The following is a 25,754-nucleotide window of genomic DNA, read 5'->3' as shown; positions in this document are numbered from 1 at the left end:
TGCATATGTGTGTGAGAATGGTAGTATGCCTGGGCTTGGTGTGTGTGTGTGTGTGTGTGAGAGAGAGAGGATGCCTGGTTTGCCTGTGTGTGTGTATATGGGAGCATGCCTGTGGTGTGTTTCTGTGAATGGGAGCCTGCCTGGGATGGGTGAGTGTGAATGGGAGCCTGCTTGGGATAGATGGATGGATGGGTGTGTGTGTGTGGGGGGGGGGAGTATGTGCATGCATGTGGTGTAACCCCCCCTTTTCCTTGGGGTCACCTTCGGGTGATGCGGAGGTGGTGGGTTACACTGCTGCAGCCCCAGAAACAGTAAAGGTCCTCCAGGGATTGTCAGCAGGGACCAGATCAGCTTCTGGGAGGCCCAAGGGAAGGCTTCAGCAAACACAAAGCTTAATGGTTCCAGACAGGATGAATTTATTTTGTAAATCCAAAAGAGATTAGATAACTTTCCAGAAATGTTAATCCTTCATTTGGAAGTAACAGGTTACTGCCCATGAAAACTCAAATCATTTTCATACACCTCTTCAGGGTAGAGCTCTTCAATAAAGGTTCAATATAACAGTTCCAGGCCAAACAATGGCAGCCAGCACCCTGTTCAAATTAGCTCTCTTTGTGAAAAGAAAAACCTCCTATCCGTGGGGCAAACTTCTTTGCTGGAGCTTCCCCAGCAACAAAGTTCTTCCTTTCTCCTAGGGGTTTTCTTCCTCTGAGTGGCTATCAGGAATTTTCAATAACACAAGAATTTCAGACTTCTTCGATCCTCAGGAACCCTTTTGCTCCCAAGTCCTCATTCACTCTTCTCCTCTTTCTCTCTTTTTGAATGCCTGTACAATATCTTAAATAGCTTTTTCCCAACTCCTTCCCTGTGTAGAGAGTGCACCTCCCTCTTATATTATCCTACATTCCTCTTGCATCTTTAACTCTGCAACCAGCATTACCTCATCCCCCTTAGTACTCCTCCTTACAGAGGATGATTGCGGAGGGCAAGAGTTCTTCATCCTACACAGAACTCCCTGAACTTTGGGTGAACCCTGGACAGCCGGAACTATCCAGAAAGCTATAGAATCTTTTGAAGCATGTTAGTGACTCTTGATAGAGTTAAACATGCATAGGAGCCTGCCTGGGATGGGTGGGTGTAAATGGGAGTCTCCCTGGGATTTGGGTGGGTGTGAATTGGAGCTTCTCTAGGATTTGGGTGTGTGAGGGTGTGTGAATGGGAGCCTATCTAGGTTCTGTGTGTGTGAGAGAGAGAGAATGTGAGTCTTCCTGGGTTGTGTATGTGAGCGAGAGAGAAAATGGAAGTCTGCGTGGATTTTGTGGGGGGGCTAAGAATGGGGCTGCAAGTGGATCCCAACCTGTTAGCAGCAGAAATGAAGAGGAGGGCCCAGCACTGCTGGTGGATCCCAACCAAAGAAGAGCTGGAGACAGCTGGGTAAGTGTGAGAGGGGAAGCATATATTTATGTGTGTGTGAGAAAACTTGTGCGTGTGTATATATATATGAAAGAGAGGAGAAAATGTGTGCATCCCACTCCCACTAATCCATGACAATCTCAGGGTGAGTGGAAATCAAAAGTTCCCAGGTATGGAAAGCATGAATTTTTAAAAATCCTTTTTAGTTTTACTTTTTGGGTGTTATGCTGGTTTGAAATATTTTATTGGTATTTGGGACATTAAAAAATATTGTCGTTTTTAATTATTTGATTTTTTTATTTGTCAGATTTTTTGAAATGTTATCATTAGTGTGTTTTTACTATTATAATTATGTATTTATTATATTTCTTGATTTTATTGTTTGATGTTTGAGGAATGGTGATGGTTCTGTTTTTTCATTGTTGCACTGCTTAAAGAGTCTGGCTTCTTGTGGTTTCCGGTTCAGTTTTTGTGTGTGTATTTGTATTTGTATTTTATGGTTGCTCTGTTCTGTATTTGGTGCAGGTCTGTTTATGTTCTGCATGTGTGACTGAGGTGAGGTTTTCTCCTAATAGGAAGTGTATTAGTGTTTTAGGGCTTTTAGAGGGTTAAACCTACACGTTAAAATAGTCCTAATACCATATGAGTTCTAAATGTCTTTTTTTGCCAGGATTTCTGATCATAACAGTTCATGTAAATATAATATAAGTGATATTTTTACCTCAGAATACAATACTATGATATTTTTCATATAAAATGTTATTATAAATGCATAACTCAACTGTGTATGTGGCGAGGGACGGGGATGGGGGTGTGCATTGTGCAAGTCTATAAGGTTCGCCTAGGGCAGCTAATACCCTGTACTGGCCATGGATTCTGGGGCACGGAGTGAAGTCTCAGGGGTTAAGAGAGGTGTCAGTTTTAAAAGTTTGTATTGCTGGAGGGAGCTGGGCTTTTTTATTTTTTGTTTACCAGGTATAGAGACTGAACTAATTGGGGGGAGGGAGGAGAGGGGCAGCACAGTACTTGTTCGCACCGGGCAGAAAAAAAGCTAGCACTGGCCCAGACTATATAACCTAAAAACAAATATTGAGTGCTAGAGACATTTTGTTGAAACAGCTATGTTAGATCCCAGTCTTACAGAGTGACAGCAGCTTGCACTTCTTTTGACATAACTCTATTCAGGATTCAAAGATCCAGTGATATACAAGTCATTGCTCTACATAACCATATTCATGATTGGTTGTACTGGTAACGATATTATCCATTGAAATACAAATTAACCATATTGTTCTTCAAATACTCATTTTTTTCCCTTTTAAATTCTTCCCTCCTCAATCACACATCATCCATTCTAATGCACTTCCCACTCCATGTTCTTTCTCAGCTTTGAAAAGTAGATATTTCAGCTGCAAGGACTCAAAAAAAATCAAATTACATTTTAATAACATTTCAACAATCAGCTTTGTTATTCCTTTCAGTAATACAGTCCTTTTAAAGCTTCTTGATGCCCCTGTGGCAGAGCGGAAATAAAGGCTTGCCAGGCACAGGTAAATTCTTGCCAGCACGTGGTAGATCCTAATGCAGCATTCACTCTTTACATGTGAATAAATCCCACATGTGCTGCCTCGCAGCTGTGCTGAATCTCACTCAGAGAGGAGCCCTCTGTCTGTTTCCCTCTCCAGTCGGGTGGCCAGCTCTTCCGTGGACCGTAATTGGACACCCTTCCAAATTTGAGAAGTAGGGGTGGAGGGGGTGGGGGTGGATGTGTTGCCCTCTCCGTGCCAATGGAGAGGGAGGGAAGGGCGTGTTGTACCCTCTGAGTGTGAGGACCTGGGCGGGGACGAGATTGCTGGCAGTGGTTGATCCACAGTCCTCTAATGACTTGGGCTCTGAGCAACCCCTCCAGGCTCTCAATGCCACCACCATATACTTTATTTTAGAACATTTTATTAATTATTTCAACCATCCTGACAAACACATCAACTACAGCCTTTTTCAGAAAGTTTTGCTCTCTGTCACGACTAAAGTCTCTCTAATACACATCCAGCTCCCCCCCCCCCACACACACACACAGTTTCCTTTCTCTTACACACATATCCGACCAGCATGTTTTTCTGTCTCTCTGTCTCTCTCTCTCACTAGCTCTTCCCCTCTACCTCCCAAATCTCCCCTCCACAGACAGCCCAAGTTTGGATTATAGACTTCAGGGAGACGAGTATAGGAAGCTACTATAAATCAGGTTCCTGCATCCACGAGCTTATCATATGTTGGAGCCTTACATGCGCCTGGATCCGAGGGATGTGTTTTGGACCAGTCAAAAAGGGGCTTTCAACCTTGCAAACCACCGCAGCCAAGGTGAAGGAATATAAAAATATGTAAAAAAAATCCTGTGTGCTCTTCTGTGAATGACAAATGTTCTGCAAGAACCAGCATCCAGCACTCACAGTGATAACAAGCTGGGAAAAGAACATAAGAACATAAGAAAATGCCATACTGGGTCAGACCAAAGGTCCATCAAGCCCAGCATCCTGTTTCCAACAGTGGCCAATCCAAGCCATAAGAACCTGGCAATTACCCAAAAACTAAGTCTATTCCATGTAACCATTGCTAATGGCAGTGGCTATTCTCTAAGTGAACTTAATAGCAGGTAATGGACTTCTCCTCCAAGAACTTATCCAATCCTTTTTTAAACACCGCTATACTAACTGCACTAACCACATCCTCTGGCAACAAATTCCAGAGTTTAATTGTGCGTTGAGTAAAAAAGAACTTTCTCCGATTAGTTTTAAATGTGCCACATGCTAACTTCATGGAGTGCCCCCTAGTCTTTCTATTATCCGAAAGAGTAAATAACCTATTCACATCTACCCATTCTAGACCTCTCATAATTTTAAACATCTCTATCATATCCCCCCTCAGCCATCTCTTCTCCAAGCTGAAAAGTCCTAACCTCTTTAGTCTTTCCTCATAAGGGAGCTGTTCCATTCCCCTTATCATTTTGGTAGCCCTTCTCTGTACCTTCTCCATCGCAATTATATCTTTTTTGAGATGCGGCGACCAGAATTGTACACAGTATTCAAGGTGCGGTCTCACCATAGAGCGATACAGAGGCATTATGACATTTTCCGTTTTATTCACCATTCCCTTCCTAATAATTCCCAGCATTCTGTTTGCTTTTTTGACTGCCGCAGCACACTGAACCAACGATTTCAATGTGTTATCCACTATGACGCCTAGATCTCTTTCTTGGGTTGTAGCACTTAATATGGAACCCAACATTGTGTAACTATAGCATGGGTTATTTTTCCCTATATGCATCACCTTGACTTATCCACATTAAATTTCATCTGCCATTTGGATGCCCAATTTTCCAGCCTCACAAGTTCTTCCTGCAATTTATCACAATCTGCTTGTGATTTAACTACTCTGAACAATTTTGTGTCATCTGCAAATTTGATTATCTCACTCGTCGTATTTCTTTCCAGATCATTTATAAATATATTGAAAAGTAAGGGTCCCAATACAGATCCCTGAGGCACTCCACTGTCCACTCCCTTCCACTGAGAAAATTGTCCATTTAATCCTACTCTCTGTTTCCTGTCTTTTAGCCAGTTTGAAATCCACGAAAGGACATCACCACCTATCCCATGACTTTTTACTTTTCCTAGAAGCCTCTCATGAGGAACTTTGTCAAACGCCTTCTGAAAATCCAAGTATACTCCTTCATGAACAATGGATCTCTGTACTACCTTCAAGTACTTAATAAGAGCCACCCCTGATTCATCAATTGTTTATTCTCTTTTTTTACTGTGTTCTTAGGCCTTTCTTTCCAGCTGTCTATGCTTCCAAGTTTACTATCCTTGTTGAATGTAACTTTGTTCTTCCTGTTCAAACTATTGTTTTTGTTACAGTTCCCCAATTCGATGTAAACCGATCTGATATGGTCATTTAACCATGAAGGTCGGTATAGAAAAGTGTTAAATAAATAAATAAATACATCTACCAGTTCACCTTTATCCACATGTTTATTAACTCCTTCAAAAAAGTGAAGCAGATTTGTGAGGCAAGACTTGCCCTGGGTAAAGCCAGGCTGACTTTGTTCCATTAAACCATGTATTTCTATATGTTCTGTGATTCTGATGTTTAGAACACTTTCCACTGTTTTTCCTGACACTGAAGTCAGGCTAACCGGTCTGTAGTTTCCCGGATCGCCCCTGGAGCCCTTTTTAAATATTGGGGTTACATTTGCTATCCTCCAGTCTTTATTTATTTAACAGTTTTTTTTATACCGACATTAAAATACACATCATATCGGTTTACATTATAACAGCAGGTAGAAAGTACATCGAACGGGGAGATGGGGGTGGAGAACCAGCAGGAACAAGAGTTAGAGGGGCTCTAACAGGGAGCCCGAGGCAATAGTTAAAATAGAAATGGGGGAGGGGGGAGGAAGGGGGAGCTATTTACACAGAGGGAGTTGGAAGGGTGTAAAATTAGGGGTACAATGGATGATTTTAAAAGGGCTGTACTGTTTAGCCTGCTCAGAGAACAGCCCTACATAGCCAGCAGAGGAGGAAGCAAAAGAAATGCTGGGAGACCATTTAAGGTAGAAAAGTTGCAATTTGGCTGGCTCTGTCTGTGTATACAGGGCAGGGACAGCCAGGAGTTGGAGTCAAGGAGAGAGGAGTGCATCTGGCAGCCCTGCAATCAGTTCTTCTCCTGAAGGGCTAAAGCTTTGAGGAAATAGAGAGACAGACAGCTGTTCTTCATAGCCGAGGTACATGTAAAATCTCAACAAGGGACAGAGGTGGGAAGAGTGAGAAAATTCCTTTCCAGAGATATCCAGGCCCAGGACCACATGGCTGGATCACCCTCCTAAGAAACCGAGGGACCGATGCAATACTGTGCGCTCAGCCAAGCGCACTGTATAACCCACACTCCGACGCGGGTTAAATAGGCGTTAATCCACCCCTAATGCAAAAGGGGGCTTAGCGCCTATTTAATCTGCGTCAGACGCGGAGTGAATGTAATAGCGCTCATTACATGCATATACACGTGAATGAGGCTATTACTCATTCACTCCGCATGCAAACAAATAAATGTGTGTCTCAGACGCACATTTATTGCTCAGCTATTAACGCCTGCCTGGAGCAGGTGTTAATAGCTGAGCCCCAGGTAAAAGAAGTAAGTAAAAAAAATAACTCGGCAGATTGAGTTTACCGGCGTCAGTCTTCATAACCAGCAGCCGCGGCGGGGTCGCACTAGCAAGGAGGCGCTAGGGGTGCTTACGCGACCTAGCCTCCTTGCTAGCGCGACCCCCTAATTTGGGTATTGCATGGCACCCCCCTTGCGGGCGCCATGCACGCATTAGGAAAGCGGGCGCTGACTTTTCAGCCTCCGCTTTCCGTGCTTTATATTGCATCGGCCCCTGAGTTAAGTAATGAAAACTTTGCACAGAGAGTATTTTAGCAGAGGAGGGAGAAGGTTTATTTCCTTGTCTTTTGCCCCCAAATTCAATATCTCAACTTAATTGCTTCAGCTTCTCAGCTAAAGTCAAACATAAACCCTAGCTGGCAGGTACAGCCACACGGGATAGGGCAGGGAAAGAGAAGCTGGTGGACCATGGTCTCTCTGTAAGAGACTGAAACCAGGCCGGCTTTCTGTTTAGTACTAAGTAAACCATTTGGGGAAGCTCCCGAGGAGCGAGAGAGAGACCTTTCACACACTGCAGTGCCCATCTATTTGGTTTGTAAGTTAGCCAGCTCCACATCAAGAAGGATTTCTTCATTTTCTTGAATGGTTTTTTTTTCCACACAATTTTGTGTTTGGGACAGGTGCACCCTTTACAAACTGGTGACATTGGGGTGGATCTGTTCTCCCCCTCCCCCTTTTGAGTACTCAGGGTAAAGACAATTTCTGAAAGTCGTGTACTTCACTGCTTTCCCCCCCATCCCCCACTTTCTCTATTAGCGTTCCTTACTTGTCTTTTACTACCCATATGAGTATGTTGGTTCCCCTGGCTAACCCAGTGTTATTTTTGCATTTCTTGATTAAAATAAGAAAACTGCAAGTTTATATTATACTTCACTACTGTATGTTTCCCTTTATGGCCCAATTTTGAAAGGGCACTCGTGTAAAGAACAGAGGTTATGCGCGTGGTCGGGCCTTGCTCGCACCGCGCACATTTTAGAACAGGCCCAACCACACGCATAACCCCTGTTACGTGCTGAAGTGCTGGGCCCTGCAAAAGGGGCGGGCTGGGGGGGGCGTGGTTTGGGCGGGGCAAGGGGCGGGCCCGGATAGCGCCATTAGCCGCTGTCCCGGGGAAGCTCGTGCCGGCAGCCTGCTGGCGCGTGCAGATTACTTCTGCTCCCAGGGAGCAGTAATTATTAAAATAAAAAAATTAGGAATAGCTAAGGTTAGGGGTCAGGGAGGAGAGGGGAAGAGGTAGGAAGGGTAGGGGTAGGGATAGGAAAGTTCTCTCCCAGTCCAATTGAGGAGGGAACTAGGAGCCTACAACTGCAGCCAGCACACATGGGTGCTGTAGCAAGTGGTTTGTTCCTCTCCTATACTTCTCTTCCCAGGTCTAATACTAGGGCCATCTTGTGGCCATCCCAAAAGGTGTCTACATATATAAAATCATGAAAACTTCCCAAAGTCACACAATCAGATAACTTTTACTTTTACCTTTATCTTTTTTCTCCATTTTATCTCTGCTCTGTTTTCACTTTCAGGCTTTTCTTGGCTCGTTTCCCATTTTGTTTTTGTTTTCTTCATTTTACTTTCCATTTCCTTTCTCCTTCTTTGTCTCTCCTGCTTTCTTCGGTTCTCCCCCGTGCAACTGGCTTTGTTTCCCTACCATGCCATTTCTCTCCATTTTTCTTCTCTTCCATCTATCAATCTCGAGTCAATCCAACAAAGACTTCAGAATATTTCTTAGTACATAAGTACATGACTACTAAGTCTATTAACCCTGACAAAGATAACAGGAAACCTTGGTTCACCACAAAACTGAAGTCTCGTAAACACGAGCTTAGAAGCAAGGAAAACCTATGGCGTAAAAGCCCATCTACAACAACCCTCCTCAACTACAAATCATGCCTCAACACCTACAGAAACGAAATCCACAAAACAAAAAGAGAATTTTACTCCAAAAAGATACACCACTTCTCATTCGATTCAAGAGCACTCTTCTCTTATGTCTCAGCCCTCACTAATCCTCCTGGACCAAGCATCCCAGATGACCAAGCTCTAAAAAAAGCCAGTGAACTTGCCGATTTTTTCGACAACAAAATCACAGCCCTCGTAGCCCCCCTCAAAGGGCCAACGCCACACGCTAGCCTCACAAGCAACCACAGCCAGCAATCAGATACAACAACCGCTTCTCAACCCAACACTCACACAGCAGTGCTTGAATCTCTCGAACCCACTTCCACCTTAGAAATAGCAAATATCCTTAAGAAGATAAAACCGTCCTCTCACTCCTTAGACCATATACCATCAAACCTGCTGAGTTCAATCCATAACACCATTGCCAAGCCAGTAGCTGATATCATTAACTGCTCCCTCGCCCAAGGCCAAGTTCCTGAACAACTCAAGTTAGCGCTTCTCAAACCTCTACTCAAAAAACCCAACCTTCCCACTACAGATCTGGCTAACTACAGACCTATAGCGAACCTCCCTATGCTAGCTAAAATTATGGAGAAAATCGTCAACAGACAACTTTCTGAATTCCTTGACGACAACAATATCCTCACCAACAACCAATATGGATTCCGAAAGAAAAAGAGCACCGAATCCTTATTAGCCACACTAACAGACACCATTATCTTCAATCTCGAAAAAGGCCAACCTTGTCTTCTCGTGCTTCTGGATCTTTCCTCAGCTTTCGACACCGTGAACCACCCTAGCCTATTACAACAACTAACAGTCATCGGCATCAGTGGAACAGCTCTCAACTGGTTTAAGTCCTTCCTAGAGAACAGAACATACAAAGTTAAGATAAACAACAAGGAATCTCACCCCATCCAAGTCAAGATGGGGGTACCACAAGGATCATCACTCTCACCCACCCTTTTCAACATTTACCTGCTCCCTCTCTGTCATCTACTTACTAACCTCAAGCTCACCCATTTCTTATATGCGGATGACATTCAAATTCTCATCCCTATCACGGAGACCATACATAAAACCATATCCTACTGGAAAAAATGCCTCTCATCCATCAACGATCTGCTAACCAGCCTCAACCTGGTGCTAAACACCAAAAAAACGGAAATTCTCATCATAGCACCAGATCAATCTGCCCCGCCAACATCCAACAACTCTCCAGACGCCTCAGGATATTCCACCGCACCTCAAGTCAGAGATCTGGGTGTACTACTTGACAACAAACTCAGCCTCAATAAATTCATAAATAACACCACAAAAGAATGCTTCTTTAAATTACAAGTGCTAAAGAAACGAAAGCCCCTTCTACTATATAGGGATTTCCGCACAGTACTCCAAGCCATCATTCTAACTAAATTAGACTACTGTAATTCACTCCTGCAGGGCCTTCCAGCATACACTACCAAGCCACTCCAGATGGTTCTGAATGCCACTGCAAGGATCCTTACCAATGCCAAAAAAAGGGACCATATCACCCCAATCCTACAGCATCTCCACTGGCTCCCCATCAAATATAGGAACCAGTTCAAGACCTGCATGATGGTTCACAAGGCACTACATAACATCTCCCCCCTCAACCTAACTTTCCAGCTTCAACTACACTCTTCTAACAAACCAACCAGAAGGGCATACCAGAACAGAATGATCACCCAACCTGCAAAATCTACCCTGAGGAAACGCGCTCTATCCACAGCGGGCCCGTCACTCTGGAACTCACTACCACCGGACCTCCGCCTAGAACCGTGCCATACTACGTTCAAGGTGAAACTCAAGACTTGGCTCTTCCTTCACGCTTTCCCAGAGAGCTAAAGCAGGAAGAACAAACATCCAGCCTTGTCTTACCACAATAATGTAATGCTCACATTGAGTCAGTTTTGTTCCAAGTTATCATCTAAGTTGATCTTAGTTGTTTCTTAATATAATATATTATACTGTATTATAGTTCTTCTGTTCATTATATTATATTTGATATGTTCCATGTAAACCACCTACCCGGCGATAGTTATCTCTGTTAAATGTGAACCGGAGTGATATGTATTGTATACAGGAACTTCCGGTATATAAAAACCAATAAATAAATAAATAAATAAACATAACCACAGACCTCACACCCAAAGATGATACAAGGCATACTTAGTGCAAATTCACAAACAGTGCAGTCTTTGCAATACAATCATGGATCCTAAAAGGGGTATTTCTTTTCCTTGTCAAGAAACTATGTAAAGTTCCACAGTGCAGCAAAACTGTAATGTTCATCAATAAATGTTAAAGACGTGTGTGTGTAGTTCACTTATCTTGCTTCTCTGAAAGGGTCTCAAGGGTACACAACCTATGTCCACAAAAGCACGAGACATATAGTCAGTTATCTTGCCCCACCATAGGCAACAACCTTAAAAATCAAACTAGAACACACACTCTGTGGCTGGAACCTCCGTTAATACATATCTGGAAAACAAAACATCAGTTCACAGAGCTGATCAAAGAGAATCCATGAAAGCATCCTTGGTAGAGAACAACTGAGTCTCCCCTGTACGAAAGACTTTAAGCCATGCAGGGACCTGAAGTGCAAACTTTATTCTCTTCTGATAAAACTGTGAACAGTACGATGATAATTCTTTGCGTGATGCAAACACTCTCACAGAAAAATCTGGAAAAGAAGCAGTTTATTGTTTTCATATTTCAGTGTGTCCATTTTCCGATATGCACTGAAAAGTTTCATCTTGTCTGTAAAGTTAAGAAACTTCACTAATGCTTGTCAGGGCTGGTTAGCACTGCAGCAGCGACGGCAGGGCCCATGCAATGCGCGTGCTCCATGAAGACTGAGTGCTCCTGCCCCCTAGCACCCGGAGACTCTGGCAGACAGTCTTCATACTACTGGATCACAACCTCACCTTACAGGCTTTCTGCTAAGCCCAAAATATGCAAATTATTTCTTCTGCTATGATTTTCTAGGTCATCCAATTTAACTTCCAACACTTGATTCTTTGGCTATAACTGCGCACCTATGCTATCCGGGGAATCTAAGCACTCAGATCAATAGCAACGATGACCGAGTTATGATTCTCCAATTTTTCATGCAGTTCATCTAATGATGATTGTAGCTTCAGAAGTTGATCATTCACTGAAGCATATACAGCCTTAGTTAATTCTTTTAGGAGGGCCTCTGAAATCCCCTCTGCCGTTGGGCCTGTGTCCAGTGCCATCTTGTCTTCCTGCAACAAAGATTTCTCCATTGCAGCTTTCTATGTTCTCCCTGACATATTTGAAGATTGTTTAACCACAAAGTTGTCCATGTATGGTCCAATATCTTAGAAAATAGAAATGGTGCAATTGGTTTCAGATATCGCAGGAAAAAAAATCAAATGTGCCAAAGATTCCTTAGGAGTATGAACAAGTGACAACTGCTAAGCACCGCCTCAGTGCCAAAAGTCCAGAAAGGGAGAGCTTTAGGACTGTCACGGGGCCAAAGTGAATAACCAATCTCCCTCACTTTTCTTCTAATGGTAGTCATACATAAAAGAACATTTCTTCACCGTTTTATGTTTATTAACAATAGCAGTGGTTTCTCCAAAGATAAGGACGAGAAGTAAGTAGCATAAAATTTGGTAGTAAAGAAAAATAATCAATGATAAAATTCTGAAATACAATAGGTGTTAATTCTCAAATTCAGTAGAATTTGTTTTTATTATTTTATTTATTACAAACATTTGTGTTTCGCCTCTAACTAAACAAATACTAAGTGAAGTACAGAATAAAACATAAAATAATGACTTACAAATAAACAGACAATTAAAACACAACATAATATAAAAATAAATAAAACAAGAAATTAACACATTTTAAACACAGTAATCCAAATCAACAAATATCATATGCCTCTTGTCACATGGATGTGTGGCCTTGGGTTCTGCCTACTAGGCTCATGCCAAAAGCTGGTGGGCGCGCCCTTACTGGGACTGGAGCTGGGACCATCTATACCAGCCCCGTTCCCTGCAGGTTGAGCCCTTGGGTTCTGGGGGCCAGCAAAGCTTAGGCGAGTGTCCCATAAGGAGTGAAGTCAGGATAAAGGCAGAGGTCGGGACAGGTAGGTGGAATCAATATCCGGCTCCAGGACAAATTTGGGGAAGGCAGAAGTCCAGAGATAAAATTGGAGTTCATAGCAGAGGTCAAAACCAGACAGTAGACAAAAGAATGGTCAGATCCAAAGCAAGGGTCAGAACCAGGTAGCAGGCAAGAGGTCAGAGGTCAGAACCGGGAAACAGGCCAAAACAGACAATAAAAGTCAAGACAAGAAACTGAAGACTAAGACAAGACAGCGCAAGGCAGGACAGCAGGACGAGACAGGACAGCGAGGCACAGAGAGGTAGCAACATGTACTGCAAGCAGGAAACTTGTTGCTGAGGTACTGTGCAAGAGTGCAGTTGGGGTTTAAATATCCAGCTGCGCTGACATCATCAGGGGGGCGTCGGCAAGACTCTCCCACTGCATGGTCAATAAGTGTATGCCAAGGAGGAGTGCAGCACGACTGATACAGCATGTGATGGTGGTGTCCCTACTGCAAGAGATCCTGGTGGCATTCCATGACCTCAGCGGTGTTGCGTATCCCGACCTGGTTTTTCTCTTTGACAGTGGTAGGCAGTTGCCTATGCGCTCGCGCTCCTGCTACACTCCCAGGGTCCTCCGGCAGCTCCACGGCCTCCTCTGGTCCCAGTCAGGTCTCCCCACATGCATCAAGAGGAGACGCCACTACCACGTAATTCAGTCTGTCTGCCTTAGGCGCGCGGACGCCTTCCCCGACTTTAAAGGGGCTGCGGCGGGAAACCTTTCCGCGGCCCCGGATGATGACATCTTTGGGCCCTGCTACTTAAGGCAGGCCCTGCCATTCGTTTTTTGCCTTGGCAACAGGTCTCCACGCTTCCAGTTGCGTGCTTAGTTGCTTCCTCTTCCTGTTCCTGTTCTGGTACCTGTCCTAGTTCCAGTCCTGCATTCCTGTTCCAGTCCTTGTGCTTCAGTTCCAGCTTCCTGTTTCCAGTTTACCCTTCGGATGTATTCTCTGGCTTGACCCTCGCTTGTTCCTGACCATGCTCTGGACGGTTTCCTTGGCGTTGACTCCTGCTTGGACCTGACCTTGTCTTCAGCCGCCTGCCCTGACTCCAGCTTGCTCCTGACCTTGCCTCCAGCTGACTATCTGGACTTGGCCTTTCTTAGGCTTTCACCTACTTGCAAGCCCGGGCTTAATGTGTTCCTGACTCCTAGACTGCTTCAGCCTGTCCGGGCTTCTGGTTCCAAGCCTCATCTTGAACCCAGCTCCATTAGACCCTGTGACTCTGCTGCTTCCTGGCTCCCTGCCTCAAGCAGAGGCCCACCTAAGACCAGCTGGCCGAAACTTACACCTTTTGAAACAAAAGGGCCTTAAAAAAAAGTATGGAACCTAGTAATAACCTTCCACCACAGTGTTGGGCCAATAAAAAAAAAAAAAAAAAGAGCGAGCCTGCTGCCTAGTTTCCATTAGGTGAACCGAATTCGCCAAAGGTAAAGCTAGTAACAATTTATCTGAAGACCACAACAAGCATGAGGGGGCATAATGGCATAACAAATTGGAAGGGTAAGCTGGCCCATTAGCTCTTAGGTCTTTAAATATTAAAACTAAGATTTTAAAATGTACTCGCTAGTTAACAGGCATCCAATGCAGTTCCCTTTAAGAATGGGGTCACATGATCTCCCTGCTGCCCTCCTAGAACTAGGCGGGCAATATGTTGCCAGATGGGCTGTTTTCCACTCGGACTACTTTTTGTGAGCATATGCAGGAAAGTTTTTGCTTTTTTTGACTGCGGGATTTTGGGCTCTTTTTTTTTTGGCATGTGCAGTTTTTGGGCGTCTTTCCAGAAGGGGAGCAGAGTGGATGGGGCATACAGCCTTAAAAGTAGAAGTGCTTACCTTTCTCTAATACGTCACAAGCTATGACACTCCCCGAGTGCCTTCCTTCCCTGAAACTGGTGCACTTATTTGACGTGTCTGGCCCACTCACTACCCAATCACCTTGCCGATCCCCCACCATGAACCAAACTACTCGCTGCGTGACTGCTTTGTGCCACTCCCAAATTCAAGAAACGGACCACTCGCTCGCTGCCCGACCGCCTAGTGCACCTCTCACAAACTGACCACTGGCTGCCGAATCGCCTCGCTCCCCCATCCCCCAACAGATCACTCACTCCCTCGCTCCCCCATCCCCCAACAGCTCCTCATGCTGCTCCTATCCAAAAAATGGACCGCCCGCTGCCTGACCACCTAGCACACTCCCCTTGCCCCTCACATGAACCAGATCTCTCACTGCCCTACCACCTCATGCTGCTCCTATCCAAAAAATGGACCGCCCGCTGCCTGACCACCTAGCACACTCCCCCTGCCCCTCACATGAACCAGATCTCTCACTGTCCTACCACCTTGCCACCGCTCCCACCCCCACAATCCAGACCACTTACTGGCAGGCTGCCTGGCCGCCCCTCTACTTCTGAGATTGGAACCACTTGGCACCACTCACACCTTCTCCAGATGATCCAGACCACTTGACTATCCAACCACCTCGCTGCCCCTTTTCCCCCCATGATCTGGACTTCTCACTACCTGACCGCTTTTGCTGCAACTTTCTCCCTCCCCAAAATTCAGACTACTGTGCCACCCCCTCTTCCCCACAATCCAGTCTACTCGCTGGCTGACCACCCCTTGCCCTCCCTAATCCACACCACCCTCTGCCCGACTGCCTCGCCGCACCCTCCCCCTGTAAATTCCTGCAATATAGGAATTTGTGTACAGTCATGCATAATAAACATTGTTTTTGCAACTTTTGAGTTCTGGGCTACTTGTGGGGTAGATTTGGTGAATAATTGGGCTCTAAACATTTTTGGCATCTGGCAACCCTGGTGGGAACCCACAATCACAATATAAAGGGAGTTACAGTTTATGGTGGTAAGGACAAAAACCTGAACAACAGTGCCAGAATCTATTGAGTTCAAGACTAATTTCAACATTTGCAATTTATTATAACCAGCATGAAGAATCTGTTGAATCTGAGGTTTAAAAGAGTCAAGTGTCAAAATAAAAAAAACAGACTCTAAACCAAATCTTTAAATGGAATAAAAGAGCCTAAAGCTGAGAAACAACATTCTGTTTAGATAAGTAATCAGCTTTTCTGATAAAGTAAATTGCTTCGGTTTTTGAGACCTTTAACATGAAATGGTTGTGACATAATCAAGTATTGATAACTGTTAGACTACTAGAAACATGGTGCAAAACCGACTTCAGATTACCCCTCACTGGGAAAAAAAAGCTGAATATCAGCGTAAATACGAAACATAATATCTGCTGATCAAGCATGGAGCAAAGTGGCCTTAAATAAATTTAAAAAAGGGCTGAAGGTGAAACTGATCCCAGTGGGACCCCAGCAGATGTAGTATGCCAGCAGGAGAAAGAATTATTGAAGTAAACCTGTTGCTCTCTGGTTTCCAAAAAAGATTTAAACCAAGCGAATACAGTACCTCAGATTCCAAAAAGCCAGAGACGCTCCAAAAAAACCTTATAGGAGACAGAGTCAAAGAATGAAGATATATCAAGGTATACAGCAATTACGGCACCACCACTGTTGCAATAAGTAATTCGTTATTGACAGACGTAAAGTCTGTGTTGTGGGTTTATACTGGAAAAGATGCAATATCTGATTTCTGTTTAAAAAAATCATCTAAGGGAGGGAGGTAGGGTATGGTTCTCTGTGGGGGTCACAGTGATTTCTTGTTGGGTTTGTTTCTCATGAGAGAGATCTGAGTACACTCTCTCTAGTGATGTTCTTTTTCTATGAAAAACCTAATAAAATGTTTAAACATAAAAAAATCATCTAATTGCCCATAGTGGACAAGTTGGAAAGATCTTTGCTTAAAACTTCCAGAGTACAATAGAGTAATGCAATGACCCAGCCATTTGCTTCACCACAACCCTTTCACATGCATGTCTAAAAGAGAAAGATAACATTTTTAAGAAGAGCAGATTTGCAATACATTAAAACATCCCCTCCCCTTTTGCCCTCCCTCAAGGGGACAATTCTGGTTTAATACAGATGTGTCAGCCTCTGTAAGCCATGTTTCAGATAAAAAGAAAATGTCCAGTGACCCATCGGCCAAATATGTAGAAACAAAGTCAAAAGTTTACTGAACAATGAAATATTCACATAAGACATTGAAAGATCATAACAAAAAGAGGAAATCATGGGACTTAACTGTCAGTGGAAGGTGAGGAAGGCATGCCAAAATCCTCTCTCTAACACATGGGGGGAAATAAAATAAAATACCACATCTGCCTTTCCCAGTAATCACTAGGGATGTGCATTCATTTTAAACGAAATAGACAAAGGCAACGAAATTGTCTATTTTGTCTTGTTTTGGGAGCACCATGAAACAAAAATGATGACGAAATTTCCTAACAATTAGTATTTTGTGTTAGTGTGCACTAACGGGACACAGTGCACACTAATTGGATGTTGGCGTGCACTAATTATAGTTAGTGCACACTAACTGAAAATGCTAACAATCAATTGGGGGAGCAGTTTGTTAGCTAGAGGTATGATTCTTGTTTAATTCTGACTGCTGTACTAGAGGCCTTACTAAGCTTGTGCCAGCACATGTCAAATATGTGCTGTGCTGTTTGCTGTAAGGAAAGCAGTTAATTAGAACTACAGGATGTGAGTCTAAGTCAGCGAGAAGTGAAAGACATCTCGTACGACATATGTATGTGGGCTTTATGAAAACCAACTACAAAGGAGAATACAGCGACTGATAAGAGATGATCTATGTCTTCCTACAAAGTATTGTGGGGAGCTGAAAACAGAATGGAAAATTGGACCCGAAAGAAAGAAAGGAAGAATGAGAACAGATGTTGGGGTGCAGGTGGTCTAGAGAAAGGAAGCCAGGTCAGAATGTCGCATTTAGAAATTATCAATACTTGGCAAAGGTAACTAGAAAAAAAATATATAAGCCTTGTAAGGTTGTAACATAGGGAAGGAGGAATCACAAGGTATTCGGTGTTTCTTACTGACCCTGTATTCTCCTTCCCAGATACTTATAGTGTGATTGGCCAGTCATTTATCTACAATAATAAACATCTTGCTAAATTTTTAAATTTTCACTGAGTCTCGTATCTGGTATAGTGGGGCAAGAACCATACATTCTGCATTCTGCAAATAAGTAACATTCCTTAGTTACTTGTTTGTGTTGCCAAGGTTGCAAGGTGATATCTGGGGGGGGGGGGATGGCCAGTACCTAGTAACAAATGTAAATAAACAAGTGATATAATAATACCATCAAGTTCTAGTCCGAAAAATCAAAAGCATGTAATGCAAATGCATATTTTGAATTTGCCAATCCCTTTGTATTTTAGGAAAGGGGCCCTGGCATTTTAGAATATGCATACTTTTAATTTTCCTGGTATTTGTCCATGTGTTTGAGGGGGTGGTAACTGGTAAGAGGGGAAGTGACTGGGGTGAATGTATGGGGTGACAGGTGGGGGAGAGAAACTGGTTGAGATGGTGACTGGTGAGAGAGGTATCCTGGTATGTGTGTGGGTGACTGGTGAGAGGGGAAGTGGGGTGATAGGGGGAAGAAGATTGGTTGTGGTGGTGATTGGTGAGAGAGAGGCAGTCTGGTATGTGGGGGGTGACTGGTCAGACGGGGTGACTGGGCTGACTGTATGGGGTGACAGGTGAGGGAAAGAGACTGTTATGGTGATTGGTGAGAGAGAGAGGCAGCCTGGTATGTGGGGTGCCACTGGTGAGAGGGGGAGTGACTGGGGTAACTGTATGGGGTGACAGGTGGGAGAGAAACTGGAATGGCTAGTGGTAAGGGGTGAATTGGGTGACTGTATGGGGTGACAGGAGATAATCTGGCTGGGGTGGTGACTGGTGAGAGAGAAGCAGCCTGGTGTGTGTGGGGGGGCAACTGGTGAGAGGGGGCGTGATTGGGTGACTTTATGGGGTGACAAGTGGGAAAGAAACTAGTTGGTGAGTGGTGAGAGAGAGGCAGCCTGGTGTGTGGGGGTGACTGGTGAGAGGGGGAGTGACTAGTGTTTTTATGGTGTGTCAGGTGGAGAGAAAGACTGGTTGAGGTGGTAAATGTTGAGAGAGGGCCAATCTGGTATGTGGGGGTGACTGGTGAGAGGGGGAGTGACTAGTGTCTTTATGGTGTGTCAGGTGGAGAGAAAGACTGGTTGAGGTGGTAAATGTTGAAAGAGGGCCAATCTGGTATGTGGGGGTGACTGGTGAGAGGGGGAGTGACGGGTGACTGTATGAGGTGACAGGTGGGGGAGAGAGACTGATTGAGGTGGTCACTGGTGAGAGAGAGGCATCTTGGTGTGTATGGGGGTGACTGTATGGGGTAATAGGTAGATAAAGACTAGTTAAGGTGGTAACTGGTGAGAGAAAGAGAGCCTGGAATGTGGGGGGTGACTGGTCAGACAGGAAGTGACTGGGGTGACTCTATGGGGTGATAGGTGAGGGAAAGAGACTGGTTAAGGTGGTAATTGGTGAGTGAGAGGCAGCCTGGTATGTAGGGTGTGACTGGTGAGAGGAGGAGTGACTGAGGTGAATGTGTGGGGTGACTGGTGGGAGAGAAACTGGTTGAGGCAGTGACTGATGAAAGAGAGACAGCCTGATATATGGGGGTGACTTTTGAAAGGGGGAGTGACTGGGGTAACTGTTTGGCGTGACAGGTGGGGGAGAGAAACTGGTTGAGATGGTAACTGGTGAAAGAGAGGCAGCCTGGTATATGGGGGATGACGGGTGAGAGGGGGAGTAACTGGGGTGACTGTATGGAGTGACTGTTTGGGGTGGTGACTGGTGAGAGAGAGGCAGCCTGTTGTGTGTAGGGTGGGTCTGATGAAAAGGGAAGTGACTGGGGTGATTGTATAGGGTGACATGAGGGAGAGAGAGGCAGCCTGGTGAGTGTGTGGTGGGGTGTCTGGGGTAACTGTATGGGGTGACAAGTCACCCCCCACATACACACCAGGTTGAATCTCGCTCTCCAGTCACCACCCCAACCAGTCTCTCTCTCTCACCTGTCACTTCATACATTCACCCAAGTCACTTCCCCTCTCGCCAGTCACCCCACCACCACCCAAACATAGAGATTCACACCAGGGAAATTCAAAGTATGCATATTCCAAAATGACAGGGCTGCTTTTCTAAAATACAAAGGAATTGGCAAATTGTAAATATGCATGTGCATTACAGGCTTTTGCTGACTAGAACTTGATGTTATTATTACATCACTTGTTTGTTTACACTTGTTACCAGGCACTGGCCAGTGGCCATTTCCCCACAAACACCACCTTGCAATCTTGGCAACACAAATAAGTAACTAAGGAGACAGCCAATGGGAATGCAGAACCATACCTCTAGCTAACGAACTGTTCCCCAATTGACACTTTTTAACTTATTGGTAACATACAGTTAGCGAGCACTAAGTCCCCTTAGTGCGCTCTAACTCCTAAATTAGAGAAACCCGAAATAAACACCTCCCGAACTATTTTAAAAATGAAATCAAATAGTTAATGACCAGAAACAAAAATTACACAAACAAAAATCAGTGCATATCCCTAGTAATCACAGAGATAGGAATAGCATCCATCATATGACAGGGTAGAAAATGAAAAAGCAAAAACCAAAGACCGAGCGAAGAGCCAAGCAAAGTGGCAATGCCCTTTGCCTTGGCCCTTTGTTTTCGGCTCTGTCCTCTTAAATGGCCCCACAGGCCATAGAGATGAGGTTGCAGGTAAGGGGCAGAGCTACTCAACTCCTCCATCTAACTTGCATCGGGTGCTAGGAGCTTGCACATGCAGAGAACAACTCAGCCTGGCAGAAATTTAAAGTGCAGAGTGCAATTGATAGCTGAGGAAAAGCTGACACAGGTCCTTTTAAACAGCCCCAGGAGATGATGTCACACATAAGGGGTGGAGCTGTTCTTTTTAAGAGAATACAAATAGAAGAAACGTTTTGGTAGCAAGTAAGATTTCTTTAATACTTTCCAGGAACATCTTTAAAGATTCACATAAAATATTCAACAGGTAAGTATATTTCCTTTAACTATTTGCCTTTCACTATTATCTATTTTCTTTTCCTTTTTCAGGTTTTTCAAAGAACATCAGTACTAACTTTCCTTTTTCTTTTATCTTGCAGATATAAGGATTCACGAACAGAAAAAAATATCAAATAAGTTTCAGTTCAAATAACACAAATTTGTAGTACAGCGTTCTTAAACCAAAAATATGATTCTTTTCTCAAAATATTTTCACTTTCTGTCTCTTGCAAGTTTCAGTTCTTACTCAGAAAATCACCGGATAAATATAAATTATCTTCAGTACTGAAGAGGTAAGAACATTAAATTTCTGGCAGTTTTTCACTGTGGACCAATTTCTGTGTGTACTTGAGTATTTTTGTGTGTATTTATGTTTGTTTCTCTATGTTTCTTGCCAGAAATATACTGTCTTTGTTACAGGGGTACAAAATATAGCTCATGGTTCTGCCGCCTTTGCTGGTGATGGGTAGGTGTGCTTTCTGGTTCTCGGTTCCTCTGGTCCATATCCAGCCACAATGCAGCACCTACTATCCCGAGCTGTAACAGAATGAAAAGGAGAGACTATCTACACTTTGTGCAAGTTATCTTCCGGCAGAATCTATGTATGCATATCCCCCCTTTGCTGGAGTCACTGGACTGAGTTGTACACTAGAATAGTACCTGAATATAATCTGCTTTGAATGCAGAAAGGCAAAATATATATATATATATATATAAATTCACTAGGTAATAAAAACATAAACTTTGAAAATGTATGTCTTTATCTAATTTTTGTCAATTACTTAAATTTACTTTTCTTTCTCTGACTATATGTATGCTAATCTTACTAGTATTTGGCTGTAAGTTAATGGAGAAATCTTCCCTAATTTTGTCTCCCCCAAGTGTTAAGTAGGAGATTTAGTTCCAATCCAAAAGCAAACTTTACAGGTCTCAAGACTGCCCTTTACACCACAGTTCACTCTGCCAGGGTACTTGTGCAGATCCAGCATTTCAAACTGGGTTCCAGTCAGATTTTACAGTTTCTGCCTTTCTGGTTTTCATACCAGCCAGCCTCTGACTGAACAAATCCTTTGGTCTATTGCCCCAATTCAAAATTAGACAGATTCAGTTCAAACTTTACTTCACTCATATTTTAAATTACAGCAGATTACTATTTTCCACATGCCTCTGCTGATAACTTTAACTTTTAACTAAATTGCCTTGTACACAAATTTCTCCTTTTGCTTACCTATCTTTTCAAAGGTTCTCTTTTTCTGGTAAAGCTGTTATCTCTGGGTTAGAATACAACCCACGTCTACCAAGGAATAAGGTCGTTCTTTGGTCAAACATTCCTTTTGCTCTCTGACAAAAAATAAAAATGACTTTTTTTTTCTCACTGGCTGCAGCCACGCTGATATGCTTCTTGTGCTCTCACAGTCTCTCTTCAATCTGTTTCCAGACTGGTTCCTTTCCCACACGCAAAGGCGATCAGCACAGGGCACTGTTCAGCCCAAATGCTTGTTTACTTTTCTCCAAGGTCCTCTCTGTCCATGTACTTTTATGTGAATCCCCTGGGCTAGCATGCCTTCGCAGGACCTCAAAGCCCACACCTCCATGGTGAGACTGCATCTTGAATACTGTGTGCAATTCTGGTCACCGCATCTCAAAAAAGCTATAGTTGCACTGAAGAAAGTGCAGAGAAGGGCGACCAAAATGGTAAGGGGCATGGAACGGCGACCCTATGAGGAAAATCTAAAGAGGTTAGAGCTGTTCAGTTTGGAGAAAAGACCACTGAGGGGGGATATGATAGAAGTCTACAAAATCATAAAAGGACTTGAACAGGTTAATGTAAATCATTTATTTACTCTCTCAGATAACAGAAGAACTAGGGGGCACTCCATGAAGTTAGCAAGTAGCTCATTTAAAACAAATCAAAGAAAATTCTTTTTCACTCAGTGCATAGTTCAGCTCTGGAATTCATTGCCAGAGAATGTGGTTACAGCAGTTACAGGCCGATACAGTACAGTGCGCTCCGGAGTGCATTGTTAACCCGCATTTGGATGCGCATTTTCGACGCGCTAGCTTTACCCCTTATTCAGTAAGGGGTAATAGCGCGTCGAAAACACGCGTCTAACCACCCCCCCCCCCCCGAAACTAATAGCGCATGCAACATGCAAATGCACGTTGATGGCCCTATTAGTTATTGCCACGCGATACAGAAAGTAAATTGTGCAGCTAAGCTGCACATTTTACTTTCAGAAATTAGCGCCTACCCAAAGGTAGGTGTTAATTTCTGCTGGCGCTGGGGAAGTGCACAGAAAAGCAGTAAAAACTGCTTTTCTGTGCACCCTCTGTCTTAATATCATGGCGATATTAAGTCGGAAGCCCCAAAAATAAAAGAAAAGTAAAAAAAAAAAAATTAATTAAAAATCGGCCCGCGGGTTGGAAGACAGAAGCTCAATTATGCCGACTTCCGTTTTCCCAACCCATGGCTGTCAGCGGGTTTGAGAACCGACGCCGGCAAATTTGAGCGTCTGCTGTCAAACCCACTGACAGCCACTGCTCCTGTCAAAAAGGAGGCGCTAGGGACGCGCTAGTGTCCCTAGCGCCTCCTTTTACCACGGGCCCTAATTTGCATAGGCCACCCTCCTGAATCGTGCGCCCAGGAGAGTGACTTGTGCGCGTGCCGGGAGAGCGGGCGCTTGCCTGCTCTCCCGCGCGTTTTTCTGAATCGGCCTGTTAGTGTAACTGGGTTTAAAAAAGGTTTGGATACGTTCCTAGAGGAAAAATCCATAAACTACTATTAATTAATAAGCAATAATAGCTTGAGATTTATTTAATGTTTGGGTACTTGCCAGGTACTTGTGATTTGGATTAGCCACTGCTGGAAACAGGATATTGGGCTTGATGGACCCTTGGTCTGACCCAGTATGGCATATCTTGTGTTCTTATACCTCAGTTATGGGCTTAAGCTATTAATTTTTTTCCAGTTGTCAAGCCTCTCTGAGATTCCAAGATTCTTTGTCAAGAAGAAGATTATTTTCTGAGGACCAGATTTTTATACCTATGCGCAGGCGTAGATTTGTGCGCGCAACCCAGTGCACACAAATCTACGTCCGATTTTATTAACATGCACGCGCAGCCATGTGCATGTTATAAATTCCGGGGTTGGCGCGTGCAAGGGGTTGCACACTTGTGCACCTTGCGCACGCCGAGCCCTATGGGAGCCCCGATGGCTTTCCCTGTTTCCTCTGCCCCCCCTCCCCTCCCTTCCCCTACCTAACCCATCCCCCAGCCCTACCTAAAACCCCCCCTGACCTTTGTTTTTAAAGTTGCGCCTGCCTATGGGCAGGCATAGGTTGTGTGCGCTGGCCAAGTGCCGGCGCACGATCCCCCAGCCTAGAGGCCCTATGGAGGCCTCTGGCCACGCCCCCGCCCTGCTCCGGACCGCCCATACCCCGCCCCTTTTTTCAAGCCCCGGGACATACACGTGTCCCGGGGCTTGCGTGTGTCGCTGGACCTATGCAAAATAGGCTCGGTGTGCGCAGGAGCGGTTACGCACGTAAATCCTGAGGATTTACACGCGTAACCCTTTGAAAATCTAACCCTAAGTATTCAATAGTTAATTAAGTATTAAAGTATCTTGTATACAGCACTAATAATCATGCTGGGCGCAACTGATGGGTTCCAACTTAACATTTACTGATGAAAGATGGAAATTTGATGAAATTATGATGTGACAAAGTCTTGGTATTTACAATCAGTTTTACAGCTTCAGACCTTCTAAAACATTTGTGACTTTCAGCTTCCAGTTAATATATTCTGTTACTGAATTCAAATAGTTTTCTTATCTTTAATCCTTTCCAATTAATGGGGTAGTTTTTAAGCTTCCTCCCGCTATTTGTTGAATGAGATGGTATCACAATTTAGATGAACTAATTCAAAGTCCCATTTCTCCTATCTTTCCAATTGCCCAGTCATTCTCCTTACTTCCCTTAGTGGTACCTGGAGGGTACCTCCATACTCCTCTCTTCAGCATCCTCATGATGTGGATGTGGTTAACACCGGATGGGTGCCACAGAACCTCTTCACTGCTGCCCCAAATTAATTCCTCCATGACGTCCGATAGTCCCCCTCCCCGTGCTCTGGGGTTGAGAGACACCGCTCCCCTTAGATGGCGTACACTGAGCCCCTGGGCCCTAGGGTACTTAGGCATGTTATAAAAATCAAAATCTTAAACAAAGGGAAACCAAAAATAGAGAAAGGAAAAGTGGAACACTTTCTTCTTCCAAAACTAAAAGGTCTCCAAAAAAGACATGGTAAGTTTAGACCAAGGCACCCTTTCTCCTTTCACATATATGGACCTCATCCTTAGAGACCCAGTGGTTCCTCCCTAAGAAAACTAAACAAATCAGGAGCAAACATAGTGACATGCTGCCCCTACAAAGGATAACCAAAAGGTCCACACCCTAACATGGTGGCATGGGGACTACCATTCCAGTCCCTCACATAGGGGAGCTAAAACCCTCAACACCACTGCTTTTGCCCTATGAGAAATGGAACAAACCTTTTTAGTTGAGATCCTTAAGGCTCTTCATAAATGTTTACAATTCCTCCCCGCAGAAGGTTCTACAGGTCAGCAAGCAATTAATTGAAAAAACACAGGCTTTCTCTGGTAGAGATATTGCAGCTCTGACAATCTCTATCCCAGACCCATCCTTCAGGGATTATACATTAATACATTAATTATCTTTTTTTAACTCTGTTACATTACCATACATACAGCCATCTAGTGGCTATTCAGAGCACTACACTTTCCAAACATTGAATTAGTAGTAACCATAGCTTCTGCTCTCCTATAGTATCTCCACGACATTTAGATTAGAACCTAAGTAGAAGTCAAGTAGCCTCTCCTACCCAGAATCCATTGCAGGAATCTTCTCAGTGGTAAAAAGAGCTCCTTTTTGAGAAACCTGTCACATCAACAAGATATTCTACACAGCAGTGTGCAAGCAGCACTGCCATTGAGCCTCTGACCTTTTTCTTCTGAATTAGAACTCAGAGAGGACTCCAATA

The 25,754-nt window shown here is 44.0% G+C and overlaps 1 protein-coding gene across 1 annotated transcript in view; it reads left to right on the top strand.

Moving 5' to 3' along the window:
* LOC115095329 (C-factor-like) overlaps positions 1 to 25,754 on the top strand; it is a 47,316-nt gene that overhangs the window by 6,196 nt on the left and 15,366 nt on the right. The window lies entirely within an intron of this gene.

The sequence above is a fragment of the Rhinatrema bivittatum genome, chromosome 7 (assembly GCF_901001135.1).
Source record: "Rhinatrema bivittatum chromosome 7, aRhiBiv1.1, whole genome shotgun sequence".
Classification (NCBI taxonomy): domain Eukaryota; kingdom Metazoa; phylum Chordata; class Amphibia; order Gymnophiona; family Rhinatrematidae; genus Rhinatrema; species Rhinatrema bivittatum.
Note: the sequence above shows the minus strand (reverse complement) of the source record. Positions and strands in the feature narration are given on the sequence as shown.